At 46.9% G+C, this 25,449-nt stretch overlaps 1 protein-coding gene across 1 annotated transcript in view; it reads right to left on the bottom strand.

The window, feature by feature from the left end:
* The window catches only part of LOC138669931 (heterogeneous nuclear ribonucleoprotein R), a 154,204-nt gene that overhangs the window by 22,394 nt on the left and 106,361 nt on the right, over positions 1 to 25,449 (bottom strand). The window lies entirely within an intron of this gene.

Genomic DNA, 25,449 nt, shown 5'->3' with positions numbered 1-25,449 from the left:
CTATATGAACTGTGGCATAAGCAGCACCCCCGTGTGATTTTTTGTTAAATAGGCTATATACGGCAAAATGATGCATCACAAGAGAGTAATAAGGGTCTAACTAATAGCAGTGGCGCGGATGTACTTTTTTTCTTTTATTATATTACTTATTAAGTATTTTGTGTGACATATGAGTTAAGGGCATAAAAATATAAAGTTGGAAAATTGCAATATTGTCAAAATTTTAGCCTAATTTCAATTTTTTTTTTCACAAGTAAACACAGGTAATATCAAAGAAATTGTACAAGAATCAAAATTGCTAGTTACTGGAAAAACTCCAAATGCCCCTCACTGCCCGAGGTCGTATCACTGATCAACGAAAATTGCCTATCAGAAAAAATAATCGCTACAGCTAATAATAATATAGCTCAATTTCATAAAAAATGGAACAATTTGTTATCTTTCCGTTTAAATACCGTTCTTAAATAACTTTGCAGATTCGCATATATAGAATGTGATTGGATAGTTATTGTAATGTCACCATTTCCCCTATCCTCTTCCCTTCCCTAATCCCCATAACGTTGTGTTAATTATTAAAACCCTGCTGTTCTGTTGGTCAAAAATGACCGACTTTGAACTTCAATATTCTTTAAAATATTCAAGATGCGGCTCTGAAACCCGTGGCCGACCGACCCATCCTCATTTAAGTCAATCAACCACAAGTTTCAGAACCGCATCTTGAACACCCCAAAAAATACCAAAGTTCAAAATAGGTCTCCCCAGACCGAACAGAACAGCAGGGTTAAGAATTTAAGGTCAATAAGATGTAATGCTCAACACAATTTGTAAATAAATAAAAATTTATGTTTAAAAAAAAAAAGAAGTGCAATATGTCACGAGAAAACAATGTCAGAATCACCGGGATCCGTTGAAGCGTTCCAGAGTTATAACCTCATAAAGGGACAGTGGTCAGAAATGTAAAAATTGGCTCGGTCATTAACGTGCAAACCACCCTTGGGGGTAAAGGGGTTAATGATGCACCAAAAAAATTTAAAATCTCTGAAACTAGCAATCATTGACCACATACCCGACACTGTGTCAGACCGTTTTAGTAGCCTAATAAACAAAGAAAGCTTTTGGATATTTAAACTCGGCACTTTGGCCCCCGAGGGACTGAATCTTATGATAGAAAAAGTGACCAGATAAACATTTTTTTTTTTATTTCTTATTTTTTATTATTTATTTATTTTTATTATTTTTTATATTGCTTTGTTTATATTGCTTCTTTTATTGGGATTCCATTGCATTTACCTTGCAGGTTTCCAAATGTGTTCAATACAAGTTCATGGCCATATTTTGTGACAGGCTGTGTTATATGTGACTGTTGTTTTAAATAATTTGCATATGTAATTTTAATAGCGTTGTGATTTGTTGTTTTGTATTTATATACTGTCTCCTTATTGTTACCGATAAATGTCCACCTGATGAAGACGGTACTTCCGTTGAAACGCGTTGTGGCTTAAACCCCATTCTGGTGTCAGTTTCCTTTCGGCGCTCCTTTGACCGAGTTTCACCCTTTTCCTGTTTCTGTCCTCCTTCGGAGGTGTTCGGCTGGAGCTGTGGGGGGGACTGTGCGCCCTCCCCTCACTAGAGCTACCTATCCAGTGGTCCTAAAGAATCCACCTTTTACTGAGATTTTACATAAGCACCATCATTCCACGAGGGAATCTCCTTAGAAAGGGCAGACCATACGAAAATCTATAGAACTGCAATATCATCAGAAGCTTCCTGAAATCTTCCAAATTTAATAGTACAAACAAGGGGAACATTTGGAAAAAAAAAAGCCTTAAAAGGCCTATACACACATGGCATTAGTTAGGCGTATTGTATCTTGAGGATAGGTTCCCTTTACCTAAACGCAATGTGAGACAATAAACAACAAACACAGATAACCATGTTTATTGAAGAAAAAAAAAAGGTAGTTAAAGCGCTCGCTCGTGTAAAGAAACAAAACCACCTTTAACCCCTTAAGTGTGTGGCTATTTCAGGCCTGTAAGGCACAGAATTTTTATTTTTCATGAGGAATTTCCAAACTAGCTGTCTTTGTCAAGTGATATTAAAGAGGAATGATTGTATTTGCATATAAACAGCAGATCAATTGATTAATTAGTGACGTCACAATAATAGAAAGACTTACTGTATATAAGTGCATATAAAAGCATGAATAGGTGATCATATCATATCGCCAGTAAAGATCAATATACAGTTAAAACTGTCAAAATGTAATGACCATACAAGTGTCACAGGTGAAATATAATGTAATCATTAATTTAAAAAAAGCCAGCTGAATACAACTTAAAGGGACGCCAACCAGCACGAGGTGTATAACCGGGCCCCCCACCCATCATTTTCCTGTTAGAGACCACGCACTGGTTGACTCTAGACATCCCTTTATATTATATTCATATTATGTTCCGAACCGCTGATTGGTGAAATGGTTTTTTTCATGATTATATTTAACCTGTGACACCTGTATGGTTATTAACTTTTGATCATATTCACCATACAGCAATGTGTTTATTTTACAATATTTACTGGCAATGATCATATGATCTCTTATTGATGCTATTATATGAAGTCTGTGTGTTTCTATATATAAAATTTACATGCAGTTAGTAATCAAATAAGAGCACTCTTATTGCTGGACAAAGCTCAGCTAGTTGGGAGCCAAGACATGGGTGAATAAAACTACATTTTTACCTTAGGCTGGATGAGCAAAAACTGTGAATTCTAGTATTCTTTGTAATGAAATTGGATAGGCATTACTGTAAGAATGCAGTCGGTAGAGACCGGCATGCAAGGGGAGCGGGTTGGGAAGCCCCAGGGACCTGCTTTTCCAACCAGTCTCATGTGTAAACTTGGTCCTTGGCAGCTTTTCAAGTATGTTTTTCTATGAAAATCAACAGAGTTTCGGAGCCAAGCATACTAGACTGAAATTATTCAGCCACTTACTGATGTTTTGCAGCAGCCGAAGTGTGTATGGTGAGGCCGTGCAGCAGCCGAAGTGTGTATGGTGAGGCCGTGCAGCAGCCGAGGTGTGTATGGTGAGGCCGTGCAGCAGCCGAAGTGTGTATGGTGAGGCCGTGCAGCAGCCGAAGTGTGTATGGTGAGGTCGTGCAGCAGCCGAGGTGTGTATGGTGAGGCCGTGCAGCAGCCGAAGTGTGTATGGTGAGGCCGTGCAGCAGCCGAAGAGTGTATGGTGAGGCCGTGCAGCAGCCGAAGTGTGTATGGTGAGGCCGTGCAGCAGCCGAAGTGTGTATGGTGAGGCCGTGCAGCAGCCGAAGTGTGTATGGTGAGGCCGTGCAGCAGCCGAAGTGTGTATGGTGAGGCCGTGCAGCAGCCGAGGTGTGTATGGTGAGGCCGTGCAGCAGCCGAAGTGTGTATGGTGAGGCCGTGCAGCAGCCGAAGTGTGTATGGTGAGGTCGTGCAGCAGCCGAGGTGTGTATGGTGAGGCCGTGCAGCAGCCGAAGTGTGTATGGTGAGGCCGTGCAGCAGCCGAAGTGTGTATGGTGAGGCCGTGCAGCAGCCGAAGTGTGTATGGTGAGGCCGTGCAGCAGCCGAAGAGTGTATGGTGAGGTCGTGCAGCAGCCGAAGAGTGTATGGTGAGGTCGTGCAGCAGCCGAAGTGTGTATGGTTAGGTCGTGCAGCAGCCGAAGTGTGTATGGTGAGGTCGTGCAGCAGCCGAGGTGTGTATGGTGAGGCCGTGCAGCAGCCGAGGTGTGTATGGTGAGGTCGTGCAGCAGCCGAGGTGTGTATGGTGAGGTCGTGCAGCAGCCGAAGTGTGTATGGTGAGGCCGTGCAGCAGCCGAGGTGTGTATGGTGAGGTCGTGCAGCAGCCGAGGTGTGTATGGTGAGGTCGTGCAGCAGCCGAAGTGTGTATGGTGAGGCCGTGCAGCAGCCGAGGTGTGTATGGTGAGGCGTGCAGCAGCCGAGGTGTGTATGGTGAGGTCGTGCAGCAGCCGAAGTGTGTATGGTGAGGTCGTGCAGCAGCCGAAGTGTGTATGGTGAGGCCGTGCAGCAGCCGAGGTGTGTATGGTGAGGCCGTGCAGCAGCCGAGGTGTGTATGGTGAGGCCGTGCAGCAGCCGAAGTGTGTATGGTGAGGCCGTGCAGCAGCCGAGGTGTGTATGGTGAGGCGTGCAGCAGCCGAGGTGTGTATGGTGAGGCCGTGCAGCAGCCGAGGTGTGTATGGTGAGGTCGTGCAGCAGCCGAGGTGTGTATGGTGAGGCCGTGCAGCAGCCGAGGTGTGTATGGTGAGGCCGTGCAGCAGCCGAGGTGTGTATGGTGAGGCCGTGCAGCAGCCGAGGTGTGTATGGTGAGGCCGTGCAGCAGCCGACGTGTGTATGGTGAGGCCGTGCAGCAGCCGAGGTGTGTATGGTGAGGCGTGCAGCAGCCGAGGTGTGTATGGTGAGGTCGTGCAGCAGCCGAGGTGTGTATGGTGAGGTCGTGCAGCAGCCGAGGTGTGTATGGTGAGGCCGTGCAGCAGCCGAGGTGTGTATGGTGAGGCCGTGCAGCAGCCGACGTGTGTATGGTGAGGTCGTGCAGCAGCCGAAGTGTGTATGGTGAGGTCGTGCAGCAGCCGAAGTGTGTATGGTGAGGCCGTGCAGCAGCCGAGGTGTGTATGGTGAGGCGTGCAGCAGCCGAGGTGTGTATGGTGAGGCCGTGCAGCAGCCGAGGTGTGTATGGTGAGGTCGTGCAGCAGCCGAGGTGTGTATGGTGAGGTCGTGCAGCAGCCGAGGTGTGTATGGTGAGGCCGTGCAGCAGCCGAGGTGTGTATGGTGAGGTCGTGCAGCAGCCGAGGTGTGTATGGTGAGGTCGTGCAGCAGCCGAGGTGTTTATGGTGAGGTCGTGCAGCAGCCGACATGTGTATGGTGAGGTCGTGCAGCAGCCGAGGTGTGTATGGTGAGGTCGTGCAGGAGCCGAGGTGTGTATGGTGAGGTCGTGCAGCAGCCGAGGTGTGTATGGTGAGGCCGTGCAGCAGCCGAAGTGTGTATGGTGAGGCCGTGCAGCAGCCGAGGTGTGTATGGTGAAGTCGTGCAGCAGCCGAAGTGTGTATGGTGAGGCCGTGCAGCAGCCGAGGTGTGTATGGTGAGGCCGTGCAGCAGCCGAGGTGTGTATGGTGAGGCCGTGCAGCAGCCGAGGTGTGTATGGTGAGGTCGTGCAGCAGCCGAAGTGTGTATGGGGAGGTCGTGCAGCAGCCGAGGTGTGTATGGTGAGGTCGTGCAGCAGCCGACATGTGTATGGTGAGGTCGTGCAGCAACCGAGGTGTGTATGGTGAGGTCGTGCAGCAGCCGAGGTGTGTATGGTGAGGCCGTGCAGCAGCCGAAGTGTGTATGGTGAGGCCGTGCAGCAGCCGAAGTGTGTATGGTGAGGCCGTGCAGCAGCCGAAGTGTGTATGGTGAGGCCGTGCAGCAGCCGAAGAGTGTATGGTGAGGTCGTGCAGCAGCCGAAGTGTGTATGGTTAGGTCGTGCAGCAGCCGAAGTGTGTATGGTGAGGTCGTGCAGCAGCCGAGGTGTGTATGGTGAGGCCGTGCAGCAGCCGAGGTGTGTATGGTGAGGTCGTGCAGCAGCCGAGGTGTGTATGGTGAGGTCGTGCAGCAGCCGAAGTGTGTATGGTGAGGCCGTGCAGCAGCCGAGGTGTGTATGGTGAGGCGTGCAGCAGCGGAGGTGTGTATGGTGAGGTCGTGCAGCAGCCGAAGTGTGTATGGTGAGGTCGTGCAGCAGCCGAAGTGTGTATGGTGAGGCCGTGCAGCAGCCGAGGTGTGTATGGTGAGGCCGTGCAGCAGCCGAGGTGTGTATGGTGAGGTCGTGCAGCAGCCGAAGTGTGTATGGTGAGGCCGTGCAGCAGCCGAGGTGTGTATGGTGAGGCGTGCAGCAGCCGAGGTGTGTATGGTGAGGCCGTGCAGCAGCCGAGGTGTGTATGGTGAGGTCGTGCAGCAGCCGAGGTGTGTATGGTGAGACCGTGCAGCAGCCGAGGTGTGTATGGTGAGGCCGTGCAGCAGCCGAGGTGTGTATGGTGAGGCCGTGCAGCAGCCGAGGTGTGTATGGTGAGGCCGTGCAGCAGCCGACGTGTGTATGGTGAGGCCGTGCAGCAGCCGAGGTGTGTATGGTGAGGCGTGCAGCAGCCGAGGTGTGTATGGTGAGGTCGTGCAGCAGCCGAGGTGTGTATGGTGAGGTCGTGCAGCAGCCGAGGTGTGTATGGTGAGGCCGTGCAGCAGCCGAGGTGTGTATGGTGAGGCCGTGCAGCAGCCGACGTGTGTATGGTGAGGTCGTGCAGCAGCCGAGGTGTGTATGGTGAGGTCGTGCAGCAGCCGAAGTGTGTATGGTGAGGCCGTGCAGCAGCCGAGGTGTGTATGGTGAGGCGTGCAGCAGCCGAGGTGTGTATGGGTGAGGCCGTGCAGCAGCCGAGGTGTGTATGGTGAGGTCGTGCAGCAGCCGAGGTGTGTATGGTGAGGTCGTGCAGCAGCCGAGGTGTGTATGGTGAGGCCGTGCAGCAGCCGAGGTGTGTATGGTGAGGTCGTGCAGCAGCCGAGGTGTGTATGGTGAGGTCGTGCAGCAGCCGAGGTGTTTATGGTGAGGTCGTGCAGCAGCCGACATGTGTATGGTGAGGTCGTGCAGCAGCCGAGGTGTGTATGGTGAGGTCGTGCAGGAGCCGAGGTGTGTATGGTGAGGTCGTGCAGCAGCCGAGGTGTGTATGGTGAGGCCGTGCAGCAGCCGAAGTGTGTATGGTGAGGCCGTGCAGCAGCCGAGGTGTGTATGGTGAAGTCGTGCAGCAGCCGAAGTGTGTATGGTGAGGCCGTGCAGCAGCCGAGGTGTGTATGGTGAGGCCGTGCAGCAGCCGAGGTGTGTATGGTGAGGCCGTGCAGCAGCCGATGTGTGTATGGTGAGGTCGTGCAGCAGCCGAAGTGTGTATGGGGAGGTCGTGCAGCAGCCGAGGTGTGTATGGTGAGGTCGTGCAGCAGCCGACATGTGTATGGTGAGGTCGTGCAGCAACCGAGGTGTGTATGGTGAGGTCGTGCAGCAGCCGCGGTGTGTATGGGGAGGTCGTGCAGCAGCCGAGGTGTGTATGGTGAGGTCGTGCAGCAGCCGAGGTGTGTATGGTGAGGTCGTGCAGCAGCCGAGGTGTGTATGGTGAGGTCGTGCAGCAGCCGAGGTGTGTATAGTGAGGTCGTGCAGCAGCCGAAGTATGTATGGTGAGATCGTGCAGCAGCCGAGGTATGTATGGTGAGGTCGTGCAGCAGCCGAGGTGTGTATGGTGAGGTCGTGCAGCAGCCGAGGTGTGTATGGGGAGGTCGTGCAGCAGCCGAGGTGTGTATGGGGAGGTCGTGCAGCAGCCGAGGTGTGTATAGTGAGGTTGTGCAGCAGCCGAGGTGTGTATGGTGAGGTCGTGCAGCAGACGAGGTGTGTATGGTGAGGTCGTACAGCAGCCGAGGTGAGTATGGTGAGGTTGTGCAGTAGCCGAGGGGTGTATTGTGAGGTCGTGCAGCAGCCGATTCCTCCTCCATCACTTTCAATGCTGGAACGATCAGTGCGGGGGCAGATTACCGACAGCCAATGAATGTGTAGTGGACCGGCAGAGGGCGGGACTGGACACTGGGGCAGGGCTACGTCTGGCTGTTAGCTTAGAAAAAAAAAAAAAAAGCACAGTAAGAGACCTGGTCTGGAAGAACCACATGTAAAACTGGGTGCGAAAAGGTGGAAACAAAAAAAAAAAAACGCACAGGGTGTTGTATATTAAAATACAGCACAGATTAGCTAAAAAAATAAAAACTTGGGATTTCGGAGTAGAACCGCTTTAATTTTATTTAGTTTACCTCCATTGTGTGTGGGGTTTTTTTTTTTACGTAAACACTATGATTTGTCACTTTTCTGTATGTCATATATTAAATAAAGCTGCTTTGTTTTTGATATTTCCCAATATTGGGCTTTGACAAAAGTGATACTTTTTACTGTGTTCCGAGGAGAAAACTCACTAAAACATTTGTTTTTAACCTATGGATTGTCCACATCTAATTCAAATTCTATGAGGAAATTCCACAAGAGAAATTGATATATTGCAGATTTCAAACAAACACTACAGGTCAGTTTATGCAGCGATAAAAAAAAAGCAAAGTGGGCATGAGATTTCTATTATATCCACTTTGCTACAACTGTGACATGTAATTAAAAATATGCAGCATAAAGCACTCATCGTGGGAACTGAGCATAAAAAGTCAAGGGATAAGTGCAACGGTTTATTCCAGCCTCTAACAGTTCGGGCATATAATATATAACTTTTTCCTTAAGGCACTCACCATACAGGATAATGATATAGTTTTACAATATGGGATAATACAATTTGATACCCATTAAATATAATTTAAGTTTCACTACTTTTGAGAGGAATAGAAAGGCGCCCAGAGGGGGAACAGAAAGGTGTCCGGGCAGGGGGGGGGAGGTGAGAGAAAGGCGTCCAGAGGGGGAAGAGAAAGGCAATTTTGTAACTGGCCAGCGAGTCAGGTATGGTTCCAAAAAAGGTCCTGGATGGGCTTCTGCTCAAGTTTCCCAAAGTTGCTACACTATCTCCTGCCTAAGGACGCGCTAAATCCACCTGGTCGGCCAATTGTCTCTGGCACGACTGATGTATTAAGGAGAGCTGACGGTCTGTTTCTTGAGGCGGGTATGATTCTGGTAGCTATTAATGTTGAGTCATTATATACATCTATCAGGCATGATGATGGGCTCAGGGTGGCCCGCTTCTTCCTTGAGACAACCAACTGGGATGGTAATTTTTCTGAATTTGTTTTGGAGTTACTTGAGTTTTTTTTTGACCCACAACTATTTTGTTTTCAAGGACAAGTTTTATTTGCAGACACAGGGTACTGTGATGGGCGCAGCATGTGCCCCGTCGTATGCAAATCTGTTTTTGGGCTACTGGGAGAGGCGGATTTTCCAAGGCGACAGGGCACATGCCTCGGACCCGGTGGTGGGCTGGTTTCGTTACATTGATGATGTCCTAATGATTTGGAACGGTGACGAGACCAGCCTAACCAAATTTATGCAGGAGCTCAATGATAATACTTTTAATTTGAAGTTCACATATACATGGCATTTGAATAAAATTGATTTTTTGGATATGACTGTGCATGTTGCCGAGGATGGCTCCATTGACACCGACTTATTTCGTAAGGAGACATGTGTGAACTTTTTGTTACATGCCTCCTCGGCACACAATTACTCAGTGATTAAGGCCATCCCAGTTGGACAGTTCTTGAGGAACAGGCGGGTATGCTCTACAGACGCCCGCTTTGAGAGACAGTCAGCCATTCTGACTGAGCGTTTCGAAGCCAGGGGGTACTGTTGTCGGTGCATCAGGGAAGGATATAGACGGGCCAAGTCATCACGAAGAGAAGATTTGCTGATACAATCTAACAAATCCAGCTCTGATGCTGGATCCGAGGTCCGATTCATCTCCACCTCTAATTGTCACTGGGATCGGATCCGTGAGATACTAAATATACATTGGTCCATTCTACATACTGACATTGCTTTGGCGCCGCATTTAACTAAATTCCCATTAATGACACAGCGTAGGGGAAGAAATTTAAAAGAATCTAGTGAGGAGTCACTATGTGGCAAAAAAACAAAATCATTTTAATGTGGGCAGCCCTAGAAAGGGTTGCTTCCCCTGCGGTTTTTGTGTCTCGTGCCCTAACATTCTGAGATGTGGGACTTTTAGAACGTCTGATGGGAGCAGGGAATTTAAAATTCACGAATATATTTAGTGTAATGCTACATTTGTAGTTTATTACGCTACTTGCCCCTGCTCCCTCATTTACGTGGGTCTCACGTCTAGAGAACTGAAGGTTAGGACACGCGAACACGTACGGGATATTGAGGTTTCGAAAGAGGTGATGGCTATATCTAGTTTGAAGACACTGCTGAAGCATTTACGGGTGTGTCACGGATCCGATTTTAGTGGCTTGAGGGTACAAGGTATTGACAAAATACATGGAGGTATCAGGGGTGGCAACTTGGCCAAAATTTTGGCGCAACGTGAATGTAAATGGATTGTCACCCTTGATACTATGGCCCCGAAGGGACTTAACGAGAAGTTGAGTTTAGTTCCCTCCCTGTGACTTGGCGCTAATCTATCCTCTTTTTGATATCTACCACTTTTTCGTCCCTTGTAAGTGGAATCTAAAAACAAGATATATAACATTAAATATATCAGTCCCTCCTCTCTCTATAACAAGTCTGGTCACTATCATTTTTAATATTGTATGCATTAATTTTTGTCTCTTTCTCTTTTGTAGTTTTGTTTTTATTATGCCAAGTTGCCACAGTGTTAGATGTCAGGACGCAGGATGGATTCATCTTCCCTGATATGGAAATTTTAGAAAATGAAGAAAATCTCTCATGTCACTCTGTCACTTTATTTATATCTGTTATGTAATTTGCAGTAATAGATATAATATTTGCACTATTGTCACTTTAATATAACATTTGCACTATGGTCACTTTAATTACGTCTATATTCTAGTTCTAAGTGGAGATTCTAAGAAACGAGGAAATCTCCTTAAATCACTTTTCTTTTCTCACTTGTATGGATTATATAATTTGTGATGTCATACACACAATTTTGTACCATTGTCACTTATATCTAAAGATGACTATGGAGCAGTGTTCTATATTATGTTTGTTATTTTTGTTATAATGTTATATTTAGCACTGGTCACAAATGTATATAATTTTTATGGGGTTTAGGTGTTGTGGAAGAGGTCCTTGTCCTTTAATGTGTTGTGCTGGATATAGCCGCACTTGTGGTCTTCTTTAAATTGGTTGCCGTCTGTGCGCGCGTGCGCTGTTTGCCCTTGAGGTCCGTCCTTACTGCAGCTATCAATGGATGAGGAGTGCGCATATCACTTGAAGTCATGTGGTGGATTTCCGCCCACATGTGCGCTCCTCTATGACGGCTGCGGTGATGGCGCATCCTGGATACCAGTGCGCTTGAGCCGCTTGCCGGCTGCACTTCCGGTTTGCCGGATATATAAACTAAAGAGATGCATTTGTTGTAAACCCCCTTTTGAAATAGCTAAAAAGCGAAACGCGCGTCAGGGGCTGCGGGGCGAGGTGGGGGATATACCCCTGACTAATAATGGGTAAGCACACCTTTGGATATATTTTTGGTCTGAACTGGCTTCTAATTAACTGAGGTATTATGGGTTGTTTTGAGCAGATCTTTCTTTTTTGTGCATTAGATACAGTATTTGCTTCCCTGGGGTATATTGTATTGTTCTCCCTCAGTCCTGCATATCTGCAGATCTCCTCCGGTCACATTTCCTTGATATATATTAGTTATATTAAGGCCACATTCACACATTGCTTTTTATTCTGCGGGTTCTCCCGCAGCGTATTTGATAAATCTGCAGGGCAAACCCGCTGCGGTTATCCCTGCAGATTTATCGCGGTTTGTCCTGCGGGTTCCGCTGCGGGATTTACCCCTACTATTGATGCTGCATATGCAGCAATATGCAGCATCAATAGTAATGTTAAAAAAAATAAAATCATGATGATATACTCACCCTCCGACATCCCGATCTCCTGGGCGCTGCAGGCGGCGGTCCGGTTCCAAAGATGCTGTGCGACCAGGACCTTCGGTGACGTCACGGTCATGTGACCGCGACGTCACCGAAGGTCCCGGTCGCAGAGCAAACCTGAGACCGGACGGCCGCGTGCAGCGCTGAGACTTCAGAGGTGAGTATACATGATTTTTTATTTTTATTCTTTTTTTTTTTTTTTAATACAAATATGGTTCCCGGGGCCTGGAGGAGAGTCTCCTCTCCTCCACCCCGGGTATAACCCGCACATTATCCGCTTACTTCCCGCATGGTGTGCACAGCCCCATGCGGGAATTAAGCGGATCAATGCACTTCTATGAGTGCAGAATCGCTGCGATTCTGCACAAAGAAGTGACATGGTCCTTTTTTTCTGCGCGTTTTTTTTTTCGGGTTTTTCCGCATCATGTGCACTGCGGTTTCTGTTTTCCATAGGGTAACATTGGACTGTACCCTGCATGGCAAAATCGCCGCGGTTCCGCAGTAAAAACCGCATAGTGTGAACATGGCCTTAAACGACTTTTTGTATGTGATTTTCTCAATAAATGAACCTCTTTATACTTTTATGATGTTGTTTGGGACATTTTTGCTCTATTTTTCTGTTTTGTTAGTATCTATTTGGAGCGGTCCAGTTGAATTTATATCTTTTCATCATTTTGGGAGAGCTGCTACACAGTGCTCTCGGCCACAACATATGGTGGTGCTTTTTGATTACATTAATACGTAGGCAAAGACCAGGTGAATCCAACAATATATCACTTAGATTACTGGCTGCAGCTGCTCTGACACAGAGCCTTTACATTTAGCAATGAAGCAGAGCTGAGATAGCAGTCCCTGCCCACACCAGACTTTGTATATACAATGTCCGTAGACAGTGAACTGCCTATCACAGGAGGGGGTGTCTGGAACCAGGGCTCACCTGACCAGCTAGTCACAGCAATGATGAGCTACTGGTGCTAAAACAATCACTAAGGAAACAAAAGCACTTGCTTGATAAGAGAGGCATCACTGAAATCTGTGTAATAACCCCTACAGCATGCAATCTTCAGATTACATAGCAAACACCTGACAGCTTCACTTTAAGGCCGGGTTCACATTTGCGTTCAGGAAGGCTGCATACTTCCTCCATTCTTCTTCCCTGAAACTCCGCCTACTTCTGTATGCCTCCTGCGTTTCCCTGCGCACCCATCTTTAACATTGGGTACGCAGTGACATGCGTTGTATGCGGGGTATGCAAAATTTTGCGTTTTCGTGCAGTCGCCGCACACGTCAAATCGTCGCATGCGGATGCATCCGCATACAACGCATGTCCCTGCGTACCCAATGTTAAAGATAGGTGCGCAGGGAAACGCAGGATGCATACAGAAGTAGGCGGAGTTTCAGGGAGGAAGAATGCAGCCATCCGCAGCCCTCTTAGGCTATGTGCACACGTTGCAGATTTGGGTGCAGAATTTTCTGCACAAAATCTGCATCTCCTGGCAGAAAACGCAGGTGCAGATTTGACGCGTTTTTCTTGCGTATTTTGTGGGTTTTTCCTGCGGATTTACTGCGGATTCAGTCCGAATTTCATGCGGTTTTTTTACCCCTGCGGATTTCTATAATGGAAGGGTGCAGAAAAGCTGCAGATCCGCACAAAAGTAGTGACATGCTCCTTCTTTCAATCCGCTGAGTTTCCTGTGCTAAATTTTCTGCACCGTTAGCACAGCATTTTTTTTACCTATTGATTTACATTGTACTATAAATCACTTTGTGGATCTGCAGTGTTTCTGCGCGGAAAAAAACACTGCGAATCTGCAGTAAAGCCGCAACGTGTGCACATAGCCTTATCAGCACATATCAAATTTTTCTAATTAACCCCTTTCTGCCAGCTGACGGAATAGTACGTCAGCTGGCAGTATTCCCGCTTTAAGGTGGGCTCTGGCGGTGAGCCCACCTCAAAGCCGCAACATGTCAGCTGTTTTTAACAGCTGACATGTGCACGCAATGGGCGCGAGCGGAATCGCGATCCGCCCACACCAATTAACTAGTTAAGTGCCGCTGTCAAACTCAGACAGCGGCATTTAACAAGCGCTGCCAGCCGCGCAGCCGGAAGTACGCACACCGCTGACCCCCGTCACGTGAACGGGGGTCAGCGGTGCATTGCCATCAAACCAGGGGTCTCCTTGAGACCTCTATGGTTGTTAACCCCTCTGTGACCTTGGACGTACTATCCCGTCGAGGTGCCCTGGGCCTATCTGACCCTTGACGGGATAGTACGTCCTGCCCTTTAATGCGATACCGCGACTTAAGTCGCGGTGATCGCATTAAAATTCCGACGCCATCTCACCTGGGGGGAGATGGCCTCGGCATCCAGGGCATTGTCGCCGCCCACCCGCCCTCTCGATCGCTGTGATTGGCTGTTCAATTCTGAACAGCCAATCACAGCCATTCTCATTGTTTCAGCCAATCGGAGCGGCTGAAACAATGAGGTCACAGGCTAGGATCGAGTACCGATGTACTCGATCCTAGGTCCGGTGCCTGGCAACGCCAGGCACCGGCAAGAACAGCCCGGATTGGCGCGATCGCCGATCGCATCGATCGCGCCAATCGCAGGGCACCGCGCGGTATTACCGCGCTGTGCCCTGCCGGAACCTGCGTGGATCGGTGCTCTAATAGCACCGATCCTAGGATAGGACACAGTGCAGGCCCAGCAGGGCCTGCAGGAGCCGATTGGCGCAATCGATGTCATCGTCGATCGCGCCAATCACAGGGCGCAGCGGCGATCACTCTGTGACCGCTCTGTGCCCTGCAGGTGACCTGGCTGTGACCTGCCTAGGATGGCGCGAACAGATCCGATCCTAGGCAGGTCACAGCCAGGTCACCAGGAAAGCTCTGATTGGTGGGATCGATGTTATGGTCGATCCCACCAATGACAGGTCACAGCAGCAGCATGACCGCTCTGTGACCTGTCTGTGTCACCTGCCTGACCTGTGTATGACCGCTCTGCAGGGTCCTCATTCTAGCTGAGGATTCCTACAGAGCGGTCATACTGCTGGATCTCCCTGCTGGATTTTGTGCCTGGATCTCCCTGCCGTGCTGGGTATTGTGGTGCCACAGCAGCCTGTAGCACCACAATCCCTGCTAAAGAAAGAAGACAACTAAACGTAAGTTTTATCCCTGATCCCTGCCCAATCCCCGTTCATCCACCCCAATCCCCGTTCATCCACCCCAATCCCCGTTCATCCACCCCAATCCCCCCTTCCCCCTCTTTTTACCCCCTCCACCCCCATTTGTGCCGCCTCCGTGCGCACATTTAGTAGCCGCCGAGCGTTGATTGGTGACGCAGTTCACCGATCAACGCTCGCGCTCGCTTTTTTTCCCTCGCCCCCGTTGCGCCAACTCCGTACACACATTCCGCAGCCGCCAAAGTTTGATAAGTGACGCAGTTCACTTATCAGAGTTTGTGCCTGCCGTTTTCCTTTTTTTTTTTTCACCCCCCTTTTGCGCCACCTGACTACAACCGTACGTTTTGATCACTGATCCCTGCCCAATCCCCACTTCCACCCCCATCTCCCTTCCCCCTCTTTTTACCCCCCTTTGCACCTCCTTCCGTGCGCCCATTTAACAGCCGCCGAACGTTGATTGGTGACGCAGTTCACCGATCAACGCTCGCGCTCGCTTTTTTTCCCTCACCCCCGTTGCGCCAACTCCGTACACACATTCCGCAGCCGCCAAAGTTTGATAAGTGACGCAGTTCACTTATCAGAGTTTGTGCCTGCCGTTTTCCTTTTTTTTTTTTTCACCCCCCTTTTGCGCCACCTGACTACAACCGTACGTTTTGATCACTGATCCCTGCCCAATCCCCACTTCCACCCCCATCTCCCTTCCCCCTCTTTTTACCCCCCTTTGCACCTCCTTCCGTGCGCCCATTTAACAGCCGCCGAGCGTTGATTGGTGACGCAGTTCACCGATCAACTCTCGCGCTCGCTTTTTTCCCTTCAGCCTTTTTGCGCAACCTCCGTACACACATCCCGCAGCCGCCAAACTTTGATAAGTGACGCAGTTCTCTTATCAGAGTTTGTGCCTGCCTTTTTTTTTTTTTTTTACAGGTTTTTCTTCTCCTTTTAGCATTTTCTTTTCAGATAAGTTTGCACAAATCACTATCCCCCCACACATACACATACAGTTATCAATAAAGTGCACCCAATCACCATATTCACACAAAAATGTCCCGCTCGTCCCGTTCGTCCCAACAGCGCTATTCATTGGAGGAGGCATATGCTTTCCTTGCCTCCGACACTGATAGCGAGGGAGAGGATCCCACTTTTCTTCACTTTTCTGATTCTTCATCATCTTCCTCCTCCTCCTCCTCTTCCTCCTCCTCCTCCTCTTCCTCCTCGGGTCCTGCGGAACCACCACGCAGACGCCCCAGGACAGAAGATGAGGCAGCCCCCACCACTCCTGAACCAGCGCTCCCCACTGCGGAACCCACATGGACCTCGCCCCCCGAAAATTACGAGCCACTGATTCCTGATTTTGTGGCAGAATCAGGAATCAAGTTTGACACCACGGGCCTCACAGAAACAGACTTTTTCAAAGTCTTTTTCTCTGAGGATTTTATTAACCTCATGGTGGAGCAAACTAATTTGTATGCTCGTCAATTTTTGGAGCAAAACCCCGGTACATCATTTTCCAACTGGTCTCCTGTAGACGCAGTTGAAATGATGCAGTTTTGGGGCCTGGTCCTCCACATGGGGATCGTGAAGAAGCCAGAAATGCGGCAATATTGGAGTGTAGATGTTTTATATAACACTCCAGTATTCCGAATGGCCATGGTTCGGAGACGTTTTGAGGCCATCCATAAATTCCTGCATTATTCCGATAATGCACAGTGTCCCGCACGAGATGACCCCAACTTTGACCGTCTGTTCAAAGTTCGGCCGGTCATCGAACACTTCAACAAAAAGTTTTCTGAAGTGTACGTGCCCAAAAGGGACATCTGCGTGGATGAGTCCTTGGTCCATTTTAAGGGGCGGCTCGGATTCCGTCAATACCTGCCCAACAAAAGGGCCAGGTACGGAATCAAACTCTACAAGCTGTGTGAGAGTGCCTCAGGGTACATCCACAGGTTTAGAGTGTATGAAGGGAAGGACAGCAGGATTGAACCCCCTGAGTGTCCTCCTGTCCTGGGAGTGAGTGGGAAGATCGTGTGGGATTTGGTGCACCCACTGCTGGATAAAGGTTATCACCTCTATACTGATAACTTTTATACCAGCATCCCACTCTACAAATCCCTCTCTGCGCGAGGTACCGCAGCCTGCGGTACTGTGCGCAAAAATCAGAGAGGCCTCCCAAAGACGCTACTTCGGCAGATGCTCAGAAAAGGTGAGAGCAAGGCCCAATGTAGCGACCACCTGCTGGTGGTCAAGTACAAGGACAAGAGGGATGTCCTTCTCTTGACCACCATACATGGTGATGGCAGAGCCCTCAGCACTGTACGGGGTACCTCTACACAGGTCTGCAAACCGGACTGTGTACTGGGCTACAACAAAAGCATGGGGGGGGGTTGATCTCTCTGATCAACTCCTCCAACCATACAGTGCTTTGAGAAAGGCCAAGGTGTGGTACAAAAAGTTGGCCGTCCACATCGTACAAATGGCAATGCTCAACGCTTTCCTGCTGTTACGATGTGCACGCCACACCGATACGTCGTACCTTCAGTTCCAGGAGGTAGTGGTTAAGGCCCTGATATTTGGTACTCCGGAAGGAGAGGGCCCCAGTACTTCCGGAACTGAAGGTGCTCGTATCGTACCAGGCCAGCATTTTCCGGGGGTGGTCCCGCCAACCGGCAGAAAAGGTAAGCCGCAAAAAAGGTGCCGAGTGTGTTACAAAAGGGGAATACGCAAGGACACCATTTATCAATGCGACACCTGCCCCGAAAAACCTGGCCTGTGTATGAAGGATTGCTTCAGATTGTACCACACCTCCATGCACTACTAATTTACTTTACAAGAAAGCGTACATTAGTTCCAAAAAGGGGGCACATCTAGATAAGTTCCTTGGGGGGGGGTCTAGGTTCCAAAATGATGTCACTTGTGGGTTTTTTTTTACTGTTTAGGCACATCAGGGGCTCTGCAAACGGAACATGACGACCGCAGACAATTTCTGCATTCCAAAACGTCACAACTTCCCTTTCGAGCCCCAACGTGTGCCTAAACAGTTTTTTCCCACATATGGCGTACCAGCGTAATCAGGACAATTTGGACAACAACTTTTGATGTCCAATTTCTCCTGTTACCTTTGGGAAAATTAAAAATTGGGGACTAAAATATCATTTTTGTGGGAAAAAATAGGATTTTTTATTTTCACGCCTGGGCATTATAAACTTTAGTGAAGCACGTGGGGGTTCAAATTTCTCACCAAACACCTAGATAAGTTCCTTAGGGGGTACAGTTTCCAAAATGGGGTCACTTGTGGGGGGTTTCTACTGTTTAGTCACATCAGGGGCTCTGCAAATGGAACATGATGCCAGCAGAACATTCCATCAAAGTCTGCATTCCAAAACGTCACTACTTCCCTTTCGAGCCCCAACGTGTGCCCAAACAGTAGTTCCTCCCCACATATGGGGTATCAGCGTACTCAGGACAAATTGGACAACAACTTTTGGGGTCCAATTTCTCCTGGTACCCTTGGGAAAATTAAAAATTGGGGACTAAAATATCATTTTTGTGGGAAAAAATAGGATTTTTTATTTTCACACCTGGGCATTATAAAGTTTAGTGAAGCACGTGGGGGTTCAAAATTCTCACCACACAACTAGATAAGTTCCTTAGGGGGTACAGTTTCCAAAATGGGGTCACTTGTGGGGGGTTTCTACTGTTTAGTCACATCAGGGGCTCTGCAAATGGAACATGATGCCAGCAGAACATTCCATCAAAGTCTGCATTCCAAAACGTCACTACTTCCCTTTCGAGCCCCAACGTGTGCCCAAACAGTAGTTCCTCCCCACATATGGGGTATCAGCGTACTCAGGACAAATTGGACAACAACTTTTGGGGTCCAATTTCTCCTGGTACCCTTGGGAAAATTAAAAATTGGGGACTAAAATATCATTTTTGTAGGAAAAAATAGGATTTTTTATTTTCACGCCTGGGCATTATATACTTTAGTGAAGCACGTGGGGGTTCAAAATTCTCACCACACAACTAGATAAGTTCCTTAGAGGGTCTAGTTTCCAAAATGGGGTCACTTGTGGGGGGTTTCCACTGTTTAGGCACATCATGGGCTCTCCAAACGCGACATGGCGTCCGATCTCAATTCCAGCCAAAGTTAGCTTGAAAAAGTCAAACGGCGCTCCTTTCCTTCTGAGCCCTGCCATGCGCCCAAACAGTGGTTCCCCCCAAATATGGGGTATCAGCGTACTCAGGACAAATTGGACAACAACTTTTGGGGTCCAATTTCTCCTTTTACCCTTGAGAAAATAAAAAATTGGGGACTAAACGATCATGTTTGTGGAAAAAAATAGGAATTTTTTTTTTCACGCCAGGGCGTTATAAACTTTCGTGAAGCACTTGGGGGATAAAAGTGCTCATGACACATCTAGATAAGTTCCTTAGGGGGTCTAGTTTCCAAAATGGGGTCACTTGTGGGGGGTTTCCACTGTTTAGGCACATCAGGGGGTCGCCAAACGCGACATGGCGTCCGATCTCAATTCCAGCCAAAGTTAGCTTGAAAAAGTCAAACGGCGCTCCTTTCCTTCTGAGCCCTGCCATGCGCCCAAACAGTGGTCCCCCCCACATATGGGGTATCAGCGTACTCAGGACAAATTGGACAACAACTTTTGGGGTCCAATTTCTCCTTTTACCCTTGAGAAAATAAAAAATTGGGGACTAAACGATCATGTTTGTGGAAAAAATAGGAATTTTTTTTTTCACGCCCGGGCGTTATAAACTTTCGTGAAGCACTTGGGGGATAAAAGTGCTCATGACACATCTAGATAAGTTCCTTAGGGGGTCTAGTTTCAAAAATGGGGTCATTTGTGGGGGGTTTCCACTGTTTAGGCACATCAGGGGGTCGCCAAACGCGACATGGCGTCCGATCTCAATTCCAGCCAAATTTAGCTTGAAAAAGTCAAACGGCGCTCCTTTCCTTCTGAGCCCTGCCATGCGCCCAAACAGTGGTCCCCCCCACATATGGGGTATCAGCGTACTCAGGACAAATTGGACAACAACTTTTGGGGTCCAATTTCTCCTTTTACCCTTGAGAAAATAAAAAATTGGGGACTAAACGATCATGTTTGTGGAAAAAATAGGAATTTTTTTTTTCACGCCCGGGCGTTATAAACTTTCGTGAAGCACTTGGGGGATAAAAGTGCTCATGACACATCTAGATAAGTTCCTTAGGGGGTCTAGTTTCCAAAATGGGGTCATTTGTGGGGGGTTTCCACTGTTTAGGCACATCAGGGGGTCGCCAAACGCGACATGGCGTCCGATCTCAATTCCAGCCAAATTTAGCTTGAAAAAGTCAAACGGCGCTCCTTTCCTTCTGAGCCCTGCCATGCGCCCAAACAGTGGTCCCCCCCCCCCCACATATGGGGTATCAGCGTACTTAGGACAAATTGGACAACAACTTTTGGGGTCCAATTTCTCCTTTTACCCTTGAGAAAATAAAAAATTGGGGACTAAACGATCATGTTTGTGGAAAAAATAGGAATTTTTTTTTTCACGCCCGGGCGTTATAAACTTTCGTGAAGCACTTGGGGGATAAAAGTGCTCATGACACATCTAGATAAGTTCCTTAGGGGGTCTAGTTTCCAAAATGGGGTCATTTGTGGGGGGTTTCCACTGTTTAGGCACATCAGGGGGTCGCCAAACGCGACATGGCGTCCGATCTCAATTCCAGCCAAATTTAGCTTGAAAAAGTCAAACGGCGCTTCTTTCCTTCTGAGCCCTGCCATGCGCCCACACAGTGGTCCCCCCCCACATATGGGGTATCAGCGTACTCAGGACAAATTGGACAACAACTTTTGGGGTCCAATTTCTCCTTTTACCCTTGAGAAAATAAAAAATTGGGGACTAAACGATCATGTTTGTGGAAAAAAATAGGAATTTTTTTTTTCACGCCCGGGCGTTATAAACTTTCGTGAAGCACTTGGGGGATAAAAGTGCTCATGACACATCTAGATAAGTTCCTTAGGGGGTCTAGTTTCCAAAATGGGGTCATTTGTGGGGGGTTTCCACTGTTTAGGCACATCAGGGGGTCGCCAAACGCGACATGGCGTCCGATCTCAATTCCAGCCAAATTTAGCTTGAAAAAGTCAAACGGCGCTCCTTTCCTTCTGAGCCCTGCCATGCGCCCAAACAGTGGTCCCCCCCCCCCACATATGGGGTATCAGCGTACTCAGGACAAATTGGACAACAACTTTTGGGGTCCAATTTCTCCTTTTACCCTTGAGAAAATAAAAAATTGGGGACTAAACGATCATGTTTGTGGAAAAAATAGGAATTTTTTTTTTCACGCCCGGGCGTTATAAACTTTCGTGAAGCACTTGGGGGATAAAAGTGCTCATGACACATCTAGATAAGTTCCTTAGGGGGTCTAGTTTCCAAAATGGGGTCATTTGTGGGGGGTTTCCACTGTTTAGGCACATCAGGGGGTCGCCAAACGCGACATGGCGTCCGATCTCAATTCCAGCCAAATTTAGCTTGAAAAAGTCAAACGGCGCTTCTTTCCTTCTGAGCCCTGCCATGCGCCCACACAGTGGTCCCCCCCCACATATGGGGTATCAGCGTACTCAGGACAAATTGGACAACAACTTTTGGGGTCCAATTTCTCCTTTTACCCTTGAGAAAATAAAAAATTGGGGACTAAACGATCATGTTTGTGGAAAAAATAGGATTTTTTTTTTTCACGCCCGGGCGTTATAAACTTTCGTGAAGCACTTGGGGGATAAAAGTGCTCATGACACATCTAGATAAGTTCCTTAGGGGGTCTAGTTTCCAAAATGGGGTCATTTGTGGGAGGTTTCCACTGCTTAGGCACATCAGGGGGTCGCCAAACGCGACATGGCGTCCGATCTCAATTCCAGCCAGATTTAGCTTGAAAAAGTCAAACGGCGCTCCTTTCCTTCTGAGCCCTGCCATGCGCCCAAACAGTGGTCCCCCCCACATATGGGGTATCAGCGTACTCAGGACAAATTGGACAACAACTTTTGGGGTCCAATTTCTCCTTTTACCCTTGAGAAAATAAAAAATTGGGGACTAAACGATCATGTTTGTGGAAAAAATAGGAATTTTTTTTTTCACGCCCGGGCGTTATAAACTTTCGTGAAGCACTTGGGGGATAAAAGTGCTCATGACACATCTAGATAAGTTCCTTAGGGGGTCTAGTTTCCAAAATAGGGTCACTTGTGGGGGGTTTCCACTGTTTAGGCACATCAGGGGGTCGCCAAACGCGACATGGCGTCCGATCTCAATTCCAGCCAAATTTAGCTTGAAAAAGTCAAACGGCGCTCCTTTCCTTCTGAGCCCTGCCATGCGCCCAAAAAGTGGTTCCCCCTCACATGTGGGGTATCAGCGTACTCAGGATAAATTGGACAACAACTTTTGAGGTCCATTTTCTCTTTTTACCCTTGGGAAATTAAAAAGATTATTGCTGAAAGATCATTTTTGTGACTAAAAAGTAAAATGTTAATTTTTTCCTTCCATGTTGCTTCTGCTGCTGTGAATCACCTGAAGGGTTAATAAACTTCTTGAATGTGGTTTTGAGCACCTTGAGGGGTGCAGTTTTTAGAATGGTGTCGCTTTTGGGTATTTTCTGCCATATAGACCCTTCAAAATGACTTCAAATGTGAGGTGGTCCCTAAAAAAAATGGTTTTGTAAATTTGGTTGTAAAAATGAGAAATTGCTGGTCAAATTTTAACCCTTATAACTTCCTTGAAAAAAAAAAGTTTGTTTCAAAAATTGTGCTGATGTAAAGTAGACATGTGGGAAATGTTATTTATTAACTATATTGTGTCACATAACTCTCTGGTTTAACAGAATAAAAATTCAAAGTTGGAAAATTGTGAAATTTTCAAAATTTTCGCCAAATTTCCGTTTTTTTCACAAATAAACGCAAGTTATATCGAAGAAATTTTAGCACTATCATGAAGTACAATATGTTACAAGAAAACAATCTCAGAATCGCTAAGATCCGTTGAAGCGTTTCGGAGTTATAACCTCATAAAGGGACAGTGGTCAGAATTGTAAAAATTGGCCTGGTCATTAACGTGCAAACCACCCTTGGGGGTAAAGGGGTTAAAGGCAGATTGCTATGAGCGTCACCCTGTGCTCGACGCTCATAGCAAGCCCGTAATTCTGCTGTATAGAGGTGATCTGTGCATCACCTTTATGTAGCAGAGGCGATCGAGTAATGCATGCTTCTAGCATAGGCTTGGCTATTGAAGCATGCCAAAAGTTAAAAAAAAAAAAAAAGTGTTTAAAAGTATAAAAATCGATTAAAAAAATATATATATATATATAAAAGTTCAAATCACCCCCCTTTCGCCAAAATCAAAATAAAAAAAAATAAAAAAATAAAATCAAACCTACACACATTTGGTATTGCCGCGTTCAGAATCGCCCAATCAATAAAAAAAAAAAAAAGGGGATTACCCTGATCGCTAAACGGCGTAGCGAGAAAAAAAAATCAAAACGCCAAAACGTTTTTTTTGGTCGCTACAAAATTGCATTAAAATGCAATAGTGGGCGATCAAAAGAACGTATCTGCACAAAAGTGGTATCATTAAAACCGCCAGCTCGGCACGCAAAAAATAAGCCCTCACCCGACCCCAGATCACGAAAAATGGAGAAGCTACGGGTATCGGAAAATTGCGCTGTTTTGTTTTTTTTTAAGCAAAGTTTGGAAAAAAAATTTACCACTTAGACACCAAACATGTCTAGGTTCTCTTTGATCTATGAACTTGTATGACCTGGAGAATCATAATGGCAGGTTAGTTTTAGCATTTAGTGAACAAATAAAGCCAAAAAAAAAAACCGGGATTGCACTTTTTTTTGCAATTTCACCGCACTTTGGAATTTTTTTCCAGTTTTCTGTTACACGACATGGTAAAACCAATGGTATCGTTTAAAAGTACAACTCGTCCCACAAAAAATAGGCCCTATTGACGGAAAAATAAAAAAGTAATGGTTCTGGAAAGAATGGGAGCAAAGAACAAAAACGAAAAAAGGGATTAAAAAGCAGTAAAATACAAGATAAAGATTTGGAAAAAAAATAAACAAAAATTAACTGCAATTTACTGCATATAAAGCTTAATTTTAAAAATGCATTGGCTTTTGCAGTTTTGATATGTTAATGATGCTACCTTTTCCAAAACTCCTGAAAGTGAAGGGGTCCTCATAAAATGCTCTGGTATCACCAGCTCAAAAATTGCACAGCTTTTGCTTTTCTTTCATCTTTGCTACTACCCTGAATATTCATATCTATTCATCTTTTGGGTTTTTTTTAAACCACCACTCCAGTTCTTTCCTTCCTCAGCACTGGAGTGGCACTTTAAATGTACCGTAAGTCCCCTTTCCCTGGACATATATTCACCCTCTGGCTCATTCACCATTTTCTGGTGCCGCTCCAGTCCCTCGGCGCCATCTGATTGTGACAGAAGCTTCTGACTGGCCAGAAGTCACAAGCCCTCACTACAAGTCTGAGAGCCAGAAGAAGGCCTCAAAGAGGCTCTCGGACTTGTACTGAAAAGTGATCCCTATGAAACTCCGTGAAACACTGAAGCTGCAAACAGCTCACTTTTCGCTGGAGATGGACTGGAGTGGCAGCAAAAAGAGATGAAAACGCCAAAAGGAGAGTATGAGACAAGGGACTTACATTTAAAGCACCACTTCAGCAGTGCAATAAAAATAATAAAAAAAAAAAACTGGAATGGTGCTTTAAAATCTGCCACCTGATTCCAAAGATATGGGCCTCTTTATGGTCTTTACCAAGGGTGTAAGTACTCACAGGCTAATCAAGCAGAGCAGCCTAAAGAGAATTCTGTGAACCAGGAGCCCAGGTACAAAGCCATAAAACAGCACTAAATATAAAGACCCATACATATAGCGGATTTTAAAGTTTTACAATAAAACAAACCCATACTCAGTGGGAGAAGTGGGAATAAAACAAGAGCAAAATGTGCCACTTCTGAATTGATGAAATGGTGCTTTGGCATTACTAATATTCCCTGCAGTGCAGTACAGGAGGTCACAGAGGATGTGTGTGACATGAGGGGTGGGTGGGGTTTAGGCACAGGTACAGGTCTGTGCTCACTGCTGGCTTACAGCCCAGCATAAGGAATGATGGCAAATGTAGTAATAAGGGAAAAGAAGATTCTGAGGAGGAACAGATCTGGTGCAGGGCACAGGAATTGAAGCAAAGAGGCATAAAACAACATGAAACTTGGGAGAAAAGGTATATGTAGATATTTAAGGACATTATCCTTAAGCATTGATGGTAAAACCCATAACCAGGACAAGGTACTGGACAACCTCTAAATCATGCTTTTATATGTTGCAAATTTATTTTTATATTTTCAGCATTTTTTTTCTTCCTATCAAGATTAGTAGTAAAATAAAAACAGTAATTATTGCAATTTTCACACTAGCCATTGGGGATATTCTATACTCATACTTCCTATCCCTTCAGACAGTTTTCCGAAGGCTCAGTATAATCACAAGCAAGATTACCATGACAGGCAACACCTCTATATACAGCAGATGACATCTAATCTACCACTCACTATACGTGATGTCAAAGCTGACCCTAAGACCCCCCTCTTCACAATGACCTTT

The sequence above is a fragment of the Ranitomeya imitator genome, chromosome 3 (assembly GCF_032444005.1).
Source record: "Ranitomeya imitator isolate aRanImi1 chromosome 3, aRanImi1.pri, whole genome shotgun sequence".
In the NCBI taxonomy this organism is placed as follows: domain Eukaryota; kingdom Metazoa; phylum Chordata; class Amphibia; order Anura; family Dendrobatidae; genus Ranitomeya; species Ranitomeya imitator.
The sequence above is the reverse complement of the archived record's forward strand: the minus strand, read 5'-3'. Positions and strand labels throughout refer to the sequence as shown.